General features: G+C 44.9%; 1 long non-coding RNA gene across 1 annotated transcript; it reads right to left on the bottom strand.

Annotated features, from left to right (window-relative positions):
* Positions 1–1,318: 1,318 nt before the first annotated feature.
* LOC148758910 (uncharacterized) lies at positions 1,319–10,430 on the bottom strand. Its single transcript, XR_016020435.1, has 2 exons — positions 9,708–10,430; positions 1,319–5,681 (listed from the first exon to the last, which is right to left on the bottom strand). It is a non-coding gene; the product is annotated as an uncharacterized LOC148758910 (long non-coding RNA).
* Between the last annotated feature and the right edge of the window lie 821 nt (positions 10,431–11,251).

Below are 11,251 nucleotides of genomic sequence, written 5' to 3'. Positions count from 1 at the left end.
TACATTTCTGGAGGCTGGAAGTCTAACATCAATGTTTTGGCAAGGCTAACCTCCTTCTGGAGGCTTTGGGGGAAAACCCATTCCTTGTGTTTTCTGGTTTCTGATGGCATTCCTTAGTTTGTGGCTACATCTTTCCAATCTCTGCCTCCATCTTCCCCTTGCCTTCTCTTCTGTGGATGTCTAATTTCTGTCTTCCTTTCTCTTATAAGGACCCTTGTTATGCCATTTAGGGCCCCAAAAATAATCCAAGATAAACTTCTCACCTCAAAATCCTTAACTTAATCACATCTGCAAAAACTTTACCATGTAAGGTAATGGTCGCAGCTTCCAGGAGTTAGGACATGATATCTTTAGGGGGCACCATCCAGCCCACTAACATTTATATCATTAGTCAGCAGGGAAATGCAAAAGAAATGTAAGTTAAGATCAAAATGTGCTACTACTGGTACTTCACAACCACCAGAACAGCTAAAATGGAAAAGGTAACATGAAGTGTTGGCAGGAATGCAGAGCAACCAGAATTCGCACATATTGCTCACTGATAAGTTGATACAATTATTCTGTACAGCTGGTGGGCAGTACTAAAGCAGAGCATATACATATGCTATGACCCAGAAATTTTGGTCCTAGGTATGGAGCAGATTTAAAACACAGTTGCAAATTCTTTGACACTCCTTTCATGAAGAAGTGGGTGTCTCTATCCTTTGACTTGGAATCATAGAGGGTGTACAGTTGTTTTCATGGATAAAGCATGGTGTTGATGACCCTGTGTGACTTCTGAAGCTAGGTCATGAAAGGTCTTACAGTTTCCATTTTGCTGCTAGAATACTTGCTCTTAGAGCTTCAAGCCCCCAGGTAAGAAGCCTGACTACAGGGGCCACCAAACTGTGAGGAAGCCTAAGCCTCATGGGGTGGTTGTGGATAGTGCTCTGGAGCAGAGTCCCAGCTGAGCCCAGCCATGGAGTTATTCCAGCCCAGACACCAGAAAAGTTCGCATGATTCCAGTTCCTAGCCATCGAATTACCCCCCAGCCATCTGAGTTTTCCCAGCTGAGACCCCAGACAGGGTGGGGCAGAGACAAACCATACTTTCTGTGCCCTGTCCAAATTTCCCACCCACAGAATCCATGAGTACAATAAAATGATTGTTGTTTGATGCCACTAAATGTGGGCGGCACCTTGTCATGCAACTGGGATAATATCTGTCAGAAATATGTACAGAAATTCATCAAAAGACAAATAGAAAAATATTCATAGTTGCACTGTTGTACTAACCCCAAACAGTTGGCTACACCAAAACACCCATCAGCAGTGGAATAGATAGATAATTTGTGGTATATTTACACAATGGAACACTATACAACAATAAGAATAAAGAAATTGTAGCCACACACAATATGGATGACTCCCACAAACATTCAGGGTTTTGAACAACTGAAGCCAGACACAAAAAGAACATACACTTATTGTTCCTCTTTTACATAATTTTATACATAATTTTTACACAATTTAAAATAGACAAAACAAATCTACGATGTTAGAAGTCAGGAAAGTGGTTACCCTTGAGGGGAATAGTAACTAGAAGGTTTATTTTATGGGTAATGTTCTGTTTCTTAATCTGGGTATTGGTCACACAGGTGTGATTGCTTTGTGAAAATTTATCAAGCTATGCACTGTGATTTGTACACTTTTATGTAAATATATTAATACCTCAATAAAATGTTCAAGAAAGGTGTATCTTAGAAGCAATAAAATAGAGAAAGATGAGCAGAGTAGTCAGTAACTAAAAAATGATGGTCTCAAGGCTTAAAAACAGTCTTGATTCCAGGTGGAAACCTGGAAGCCTACTAAGTGTTCAAGGGAACTGTACAGCCAAAAAATCCCAAGACTGGTCTGCTACCACTTGTGACAGGTAAGCCCCCCAAAGCACACCCCAAGCCCCAAATCTGAACCAGCAGAAGCAGACTGTGAAGACAGTGTAGCTCCAAGAAGCAGAGCTTCCAGGTCCACTCAGATGAGGCTGTGGAGGATGAGGAACAAGGAAGAATCTCAGAGGAGGCAGAGCCATGACCACAAAGGATACTCATATAGAGTAGGATGTCCTCTCAGAGGACCTTGGCATTGCCAGAGCAGCTAACCAGGTGGAAAATTCTGCAGCCACGATTGAAAATCTCCACTAGTCCTATTCAACTGCACTGGTGATTCCTATGGGCCAGTCACTGCTGCATGCTTCCCGTTCTCCCCTTTTCTGAATGAGACCTTTATTCATATTAACCTATTCCTCTCAATCGTTGTTCATCAGATGGCTTGTCTTTTAGTTTATAGTTCACTAGAACATAAAGAGTCACATCTGAGCCTGACAGGAAGGACTTCATGTCACACACACACACACACACACAAAACCCACAAAAAAACAACCTGGACTTTGAGCGAGATGGAATAGGGTAGGACTTTTGAGGTTTTCTTTTTTGGAGAATAAGTGTGTTCTATAGGGAAGGCAGTGTAAAATGGATGTTTAATAGCTAAAAGATAAACTGCGGCAGTTTACCTATTCCAACAGCCATTGTTGTCCTCTTTCTTACGGACGAGGAAGTGGGGAGGCAATGCAACCTACTATAGTTGTGTAATTCCCAGCCTCCTTTGCATCTAGGTGTGGACATGAACTAAATTCTGGAAATGGAAGTATAAGCAAAAGTGTGTAAGACTTCTGGGAAGTATCCTTAGAAATAATGGGCAAGCCCTCTTTCCCTTGCACTATATGACTTACTGGAATTCAGGCGTGAGGGCTGGATTTCCAGAAGCCAACCTTGAGAAAGGAATCCCATAACAGCCCAAGATTGCCTAACATCTGACCACTTTTGTGTGAGAAATAGTCTTTTGTCTTTTACAAACCACTGTCATTTTGAGTTTTCGTTCACATGGGCTTAACCTAGTTCTAACTGGTATAGACATAGCTTATCAGATTCAGACTGCCCAACAAATCCCTTGCAATAAAAATGAAAGGAAATTTATATCTAGGTAGTTTTGTCATAAAATTGCAGAACACCAGAGACAAAGAGATCTTAAAGGCAGACAGAGAGGAAAGACAAAGAATGACAAACTGGTTGTTGACTTAACATAAAAACAGAAGCCAGTAAACAATTCAATGATGTCTTCAAAATATGAATTTGACTTATTCATCATCACGATGGCAGATTTCAATTCACAGACCAAGTAAATAAAAAACAAAATAAAAGTCAGTAAGAATATTGAAGATTTGAACAACACAAATCAAGCTTGACTTACATAGAACTCTGCACTAATCAATTTAGGGAAATATTCTGTTTCTGTCTTTTAAAAAAAATTAGTTTCCTGTGTACAAAACAACATAATGATTAGCCATTTATACCCCTCACAAAGTGATAATCTCCTTCAAGTCTACTACCTCTCTGACATCGTACATAACTATTACAATATAGGGAAATATTCTTTTCAACCCAAGACATGTTTTATAAAAATTGGCTACATACAAGTACATAAAGCAAATAAAGTTCAAAGCACTGAACATACAGATCATGTAAAGATTCATACAGATCACATTCTCTAACAAAAACAATGAAGTTAATCAGTAACAACAACAAAAATCTATAGATTTGAAAATTAAAACATATTGTCTAAATAACTCATGCCATGAGGAAAAATGATGGTCTGAGGCTTCAAACTTTCATGAGGTGAAACAGCTAGTGAAAAATCTCTGATGGTAGAAGGACTAAAGAACCTTTAATAAAAGAGGGTCTACTGCTGAATTTGAGGCTGCTTTTACTTCTTCAGTATTCTCTGGGTAAGGAGGACCTCTCTTATCCAATGCTGGTATGTCAATCATGATTGGCCTTGCTTAGGTCACATATCCATAACTGAACCAATTACTGTGGCTAGAGAAATGGGGTCATCTGACTGGCCAGCTAGGTTCTACCTCTGCCGAGATGGAAATAAGGTTGGGAGTGGAGTGTCTTGACTCCTAGACTCTCCAAGAGCACATGGAGTCAGAAAAGAGGTCCCTCCCGGGAAGGAAGCTTGGCAAACAAAATCACCCTTCTTCCCATAAATACAGTTCTATAAATGCCCCCACCTAGCATAATACAATGACTCTTTAAACAAAAACTAAAAACCAAGATCATGTCTAGTTGCCACATCCAGTCTCAAGCCCAGGATTTCTGGGTGTTATGTTTTCTCTTTCATCAGGTTTCAAAGCAGTCTTTCGTGGATTTGACAGCCTACAGCTCAAAGATAACTTTAACCACCATCACCACCACCCTCAACATCCCCAGGACGCAATGACAAAGGGACGACAGAAACACTGCACTATGTCTCCCATTTGGCAAGGAGGAGAAGAGAAAACCATGCGGAGCAGCTCCTTGTATACTCCATGCTCTGCAGGGCAGGGAGACGGACAGCCCACCAACTGGCCCCTTCCTCCTAACTGCAAGGACACCCCTTATCTAGGAATTTCCATGACCACTTCTGAGGAGGGTGCAGGGGTAGACTCCCCACCAGGGGGTTGCTTTAGTGGCCACTTCCTGTCAGCATAATTGTGGGGCCTGGGACTTGCCCTGGGGATTCAGCAATTACAGACTGCTGTTCACCAAGCTTGGGATTTTCTGGCAATATAATATCCCTTGACCCTAGTGGGTGGCTGTTCTGAGTTTACAAACTGTTAACAAGTAATTCACTCCAGAAGCCTATTCCTGGTCATGGCCCTTGAATTAAACTTGCCCTTGTAGTTTCTCACTCAGAGGGAAGTGCTGCTCTTTTGATCTTGTGCCCAAATTGAGGGTTTCCTTCTGGACTTCAAATGGGAAACACAGCTAATCTGACCCCTACATCCAGTCTACATTCCAGTGCTTGGTGGGAAAAGAGAACTTATTAGCTCCAGTTACACGGTAGCATGTCCAGGGGTGGACCCAGCTGCAGGTGTGGCTAGATCTTGTGACTCATGATAGAGTCAAGGCTTGTCTCTTCTTCCATCTCTCAGTGCTGCTTGCCTTTGCTTGGCCTCGTGCAAAATGAGGCTGTGTCCATATGACGGGAAAGATAGCTCCTAGAAACCTCAGATTCATACCCCTTCAAATTAGAAAATAGCTAAGAGAACGTCTCTCTCCCCATATTGACCTCAGGTAATTCTCTGATTGGCCCATCTTGCTTTACATGGTCATTCCTGTGGCCTTGTGGATGGGGCGTTTTGGCCAGTCTGGTGATGAGGGCGGGAGATGGAGCTGGGCACTCTGATTGACAGTTCTGTAGGGACTATCTGCAGTGGGGTGAAATGCTTCAAAGGAAGGGATGCTGGTAAACAAAGGCAGGAAAGGTCCATAATAGAGGCGCAAGTGAAAATGAAAGCCAAATCATAGGATAAAGCATGGGGAGTCACTTTGCATAAGTTCTTGGACATTTATAATAAGGGACCTCCAATTTGATTCTGTTTCCTGACAACGAAAGCCGAGGTAGAAACATGATCGGTGATGCAAACCAGATGGTAGCTGAGACCTCCAGACCCGGGGGATGTTCACAGCACCTCCTCAGTTTCCTTCTGTCTCCCTGGAAGCTTACTTTCTCGGAGTTCTTGATTCCACAAGGGCTACCTCTGTCCCATGCCATGTGGCTCCCAGATGTGAGGCTTACCTTGTCTTTGACTTCTAAAAAAGACTGTAGTCACACAAAGTAGTTAGTGAACATTTTCATAGGAAGACAAGATTGTGGGAGGGGGGTAGGGTGGTCTTCAAATGTCCCTTGGCTCCTGTTGTAGGCTAAACTCTGCTCCCCCCAAACCCTAATGCTGAAGTTCTAACCCCTAGTACTACAGAATGTGACTGTGTTTGGAGATAGGGTCTTTAAAGATGAAGTTAAAATGAAGTCATTAAGGTGGGCCTTAGTCCAATAGGACTGGTGTCCTTATGAAAAGAGATTAGGACACAGCCACGCACAAAGGGAAGACCATGTGAAGGCACAGGGAGAAGACAGCCATCTGCCAGCCACGGAGAAAGGCCTTAGAGGAAACCAACCAACCCTGCTGACACCTTGATCTCAGACTTCTAGCCTCCAGAACTGGGAGAAGATAAATTTCTTTATCTTCTTTGTTTAAGCCAACCAATCTGTGGTGCTCTGTTATGGCAGCCCAAGCAAATCAATAGTCCCTCTATTACTGGTTTTCGTCTCACTTGCATCTCTTCCTGCTCTTCCCCTGGCTTCTCCGAATGTTCTCCCCTCCTTCTCAGAGGCCAAATTCCCCTTTGCCTCAGGCAGAAGTCTGTGTCTTATCTTGAGATACCTGGCCTACAGAAACACCCAGTTCTTGGGCTCCTACTCCCACGTCTTCAGCTTACCAAGTTTATTGCCAAACTAGGACTGTTTTCTGCCTAAGGAGAATTCTACGCGCAGCAATTAAGATCAAAACATTTCCCCTCCTTTGAACATGTGCCTCTCCTGGAAACAATACCTGTGTTGGAGAAGTGTTCCTGCGATCCTCATGTAAAGGAAACTGTGTGGTGGTCAGGGCACCCATCACGACATGCTCACAATAAACCCAGCCGTCTCAAACACACAGCAAGGGCCTAACACCAAAGGGCAATGCTGATGACAGCAAGTGGGATACTTTGAGGGAAAGTCAGTGTTCAAAAAAAGGAATGAAGTGTACAGCCTTTGATAGTCTGGCTTGGTCAAATCTAAAGGAAGGAATACCCTGCCTATTCTCCGGGCAATCCTCTGTAAATATGATTTCTTACAGGGTTGAGGTTACGGTTGGCAGTGGCAGTTCCAATCTAAAAGCCTCGCAAGGCCACAGCATACTGGCATTGCTGTTGTAGGGTAGAGCGGATCTGTATAGTTTTTAACTCAACTAAATGGCAGATAGGGCAAAATACTATTATTATGCCTATTTACATTTGAGGAAATTGAATCTCAGCTTGGTTAAGTAAGGTCAAGTTCAGAGCTAAAGTTTGTACCCTGGTCTATTTGATATTGAAGCCTCTGAGCTTCTAAAATTTGGTTCTTGATCTCATTCTTACTTAGTTTGAAAAGCATTAATGGATAGTGGTTAAGAGCATAGATTCTGCACTCAAATCCTGGTTTTATTATTTAGTAGCCGAGAAACATTGTGCAAGTTACTTTTTCTTTCTTTTTTTAAATTGAAGTTTATTGGGGTGACGATTGTTAGTAAAATTACATAGATTTCAGGTTTACAGTTCTGTAATATATCATCTATATATATTACATTGTGTATACACCACCGGAGTCAGTTCTCCTTCCATCACTATATATTGGATCCCCTTTACTCACATCTACCACCATCCCACCCCCCACCCTCTGGTAACCACTGAACTATTGTCTGTGTCTATGAGGGTCTGTTTCTTCATTTGCCTGTCTTGTTCCTTTGTTGTTTTCAGTTGTGCAAGCTGCTTAACCATTCTGTGTTTTAGTTTCCTTAACTGCAAAGTGAGGACTATAACAGTGCTTGTCTCATAGGATTGCTGTGAATATTAGCAGAGCTTAGAACGATGTCTGGCATGTAGTAGGTACTCAATGCACTGTTATTACTATTCTCTAATTACAGCTTCTTGCTTCTGTCTTATCTACAGCACTAGATATGTGATAAGCACCTACTACATGCTAAGTTCAACGTCTGCCTTCAAGCTGCCCTGGGGTGGGGGGAACAGACGTGTCAACAGCTGAGGTACTGTAACCCCAATGTGAGTGGTGGGTTCCACTGTAGAGGCTGGAGCAGCAGGCTTCAAAGACCAGAATGGCAAACTGCCAGTGGAGAGAAGGCGCACAGAGCAGCCACATTTGCTCCACATCCAGGAAAACGAGTGACGATTTTCTAGGAGAGCCATGGTATTTGCAATCATGGAGTCATCTGGAGCCGGTGCTGGGTGGCAGTCGGGGAGGTGTAGCTTCTCTGAGCAGTTTAGTGGGACAGAACAAAGGGTGTTTGAAGCTGGGGGTGTCATGGCGAAAATCAGAGATGCTTTTCAACTGGGGGGAGGATTCAGACTCACTTATTCAACAGTTCTGGCCAACATGAGTGGGAGGGTGGTCAGTGGGATAAGGGAGGCTGGTTAGGGTTCTGTCATCGGATCCCAATATGCGTGGGCATGACCTCCATGGGAACTCAGATGGACTGAGTGTGCAAGGCTGTAGTGAGGATGCAAAGATTCCACCCTGCGTGGCTGGGCACAAGCTCCCGGACCTGTTCCACCTTCCTCAGTTTACCTGTGAGAGTGTAATGACTCAAGAAAGAGCCTATACAGGAAGTGAAGCCTGAGGCCTGCATATGTGAGGGAAGGTTTGCAGCATGACTGTGTCCTCCCAAAGTCTCACCTGGCCCTGGGGTAAAGGTTAATAGTACAAGATCAACATAAGCCTGGAATACGCAGCCGCTCTTTTCACTCAGAAGAAACGTTTTTGTAATAAACGAGGAATATTGAAGAGCAAGAAAAGTCTGGTAGTTTTAGACTCACGGTGCACATCACAGTAGTAAAGTTTCCAAGAAATCCTGCTCTTTGGGAAATGATCTAGTAAAAAGCTGCTCAATCAAAGGAAGGAATGAAAAGAAGGAGACACAGGAAGGAAAGGGGAAGGGAAAAAAGGAGGCTTCATCTGCAGGGGCCTTAAGTGAGTAGCCAGACTCTCTCCCCTCATTATCCTAAGCTCACCCCCTGCCTTGCTCTGAGCCCTAGAGCCTTCCTACGTCCTGGGCCTGACCTCTCATGTTCCTCATGGAGCCTTTGCTACCCTTTGCCAGCTAGGCTGTGTTCCTGACAGAGCCTTCCTTTTGCTGGAGCTGCCCTGCCTGAGCTGATGTTTTCTCTCTGGCCAAGTAACCTGGCCCAACCCCCAGATTGCCCCTTCCACTGCAGCCCCAGTCCATACCGCACTCTAGTTAACCCACCCTCCTTATCACTCAGATTGTCTCTCTGGACACTGGGCATCAGCGACCAGTGATGTACCTGAAAGTGAGCCTGGGGGCACCTATGTTACTAGGTGACGTAGACCTAAGGAAGTCCTTCTCCAGGGCTGGCTGTGCAAATACAGCTGTTTATTATGAACAGCTTGTGGCGGCAAATCCTTTCTCTCATGTCTTTGTTTTTCCCCCCAAAGTGCCAAGCACAGAGCCAGGCGCACAGGAATTGTCTCAGGAATGCTATTTGGAATGGCAGCGTTTGCCACAGAGCACTGCCATCCGTTTGGATAGAGTCTCTGCGTCACATTTCAGGGGAACGCTCTGACGGAAGCTGAGGTGAGGCCATTTGGTGGTGGCTAGGCTCTGACTGGAGGGCTGCTTGTGCCCAGTACGTGTGATGAGGAGCTCAAGAAGGGAAAGAAAACCCCTTCTGCTTCCTTCCTTGTTTGCTTTTTTATTCCCTCCTACACGCCACAGTCACATTCCTCTGAGTTGCTTTCCTCCTGCTTCACAAACACTCTGAGATTTCCTGGTCGAACATCAGTTATTCCTCTGGACACAGGCAAGGAACCCCCGGTGTCCAGGGCAGCAGCACCACCTTAGATCCCAGATGGAAAACCCCAAAACCATCTCTAAAGACTGCTGAGTCTTGGCTTCGTTCTGTGCCTTGGTTTTTGTGCCAGATGGACCCTTCATTTCTTACCCTGGACACATACCACAGCTCTGACACTGTAAAACCCCATGGGGTGTGTAAAGGTAACAACAACATGCACCTGTACAGGACATGGCTGCTTATGAGCCTCTGTCAACGGGAGCTTGCTCTCGTTCCCCACAGCTGCTCTGCAAGATATGTTTGACGCCCTTTTAAGAGTGAAGAAAGGGGCTTAGAGAGACCAGGGGCTTGCCCAATACCACGCAAACACAGCAGTCTTTGTGCTCCTGGGCCAATGCTCTTTCCACACAGACTGGAGCACGTGGGGGTCAGGAGGGGTGGGAACATCTTGTGCTCTCTCAACAATCACGCCTTCGCTGTGGTGTCCCTCTCTGCTTCCTTCCTGGGCAGAGCAACACACTCTGGTGTCACAAGACTCATTGGGTTTGAGTTTCAGGAAGAGAGTCAAGGCAACCCCCATACACGTGGTCAGTCCTTGGGTCTGAGGAAGTGCACTCCAGGCAGGAGTAAGGTCTGCAGTATTCTCGGCACAGGATGAAGTGGGGTAACTGGATGGTGAGGATGGGGTGGCCTATCCTCACCTTGGGACGTTTAAGTAGCTCCTGTTCTGAAGTGTTTAATCAGCCAGCAAAAGTGTGTATGAGGAATGAAAAGTAAAAGTAAACAGTTGTTCCATGGATACACAGTTAAGAACTTGCAGAGCGGCAAGTTCTGTGGCAGTTCTGCTTTTCCAACAAAGTTCAGGTCGAAAGCAGAATTATAAGCCTCATTCCTTCCCTCCCCCAAGTTAAATATCAGGGTTCCCTTTGCCCTAGAACAAAGGTCTGGCTTTCAGACTTCCTGGGGCCACCATAATTAATGTCTTCTGTTTAAATTTGAGGACTACTGCTTTTTATTATTATTATTATTATTTGGCAGTGGGGGGGTGGGGTGGGTTTGGGGAACAGTGTGTTTTTCCAGGGCTCATCTGCGACAAATCAAGTCATTGTCCTTCAATCTAGTTGTGGAGGATGCAGCTCAGCACCAAGTCCAGTCGCAGTTTTCAATCTTTAGTTGCAGGGGGCGCAGCCCACCATCCCATGCGGGAGTTGAACCAGTAATCTTGTTAAGAGCTCATGCTCTAACCAACTGAGCCATCCGGCCGCCCCTGAGGACCACATCTAACCTGATCTTCTCCTTGCTTAGATTCATCTCACATTGACTGGCACAGTGTTAGGCGTTTTCGCCTACACAGTCTCATGAAATTCTCCCAGCCAGCCCGTAAGATTGGTTTGTTCTTTCAGTTTCAGTTTCAGAGGAGACTGAGGTTCCCAGCAGTGAAGGTGTTTGTCCAAGGTCACCAGGCAGCAAGTGGTATCCACAGTGCCAGCCAGCACCACACTGACATGTGTAGACGTGACATGGGCCCATCGAGGGTCAGAACACTCCCCAGCCCCACTCACAGCATTCTTAACTGTCCCATTTATGTTTTTTTTACAACTCCCCCACAGTCTCAGCCCCACCTTTCAAGTTATTCAGTTGTTCATACGTCTGGATTTACCTGTCTAGGTCTCCTTCTGAAGGGCTGACCTTCCCCAACAGCCCTCTTCATCCTCCCAGGACAAGCAGTATCATCACAGACTTCAGAGGCTCTCTGAGGTTCTG

This window comes from Rhinolophus sinicus, chromosome 2 (genome assembly GCF_057876585.1).
Source record: "Rhinolophus sinicus isolate RSI-liver-muscle chromosome 2, RSI-T2T, whole genome shotgun sequence".
Classification (NCBI taxonomy): Eukaryota; Metazoa; Chordata; class Mammalia; order Chiroptera; family Rhinolophidae; genus Rhinolophus; species Rhinolophus sinicus.
The sequence above is the reverse complement of the archived record's forward strand: the minus strand, read 5'-3'. Positions and strand labels throughout refer to the sequence as shown.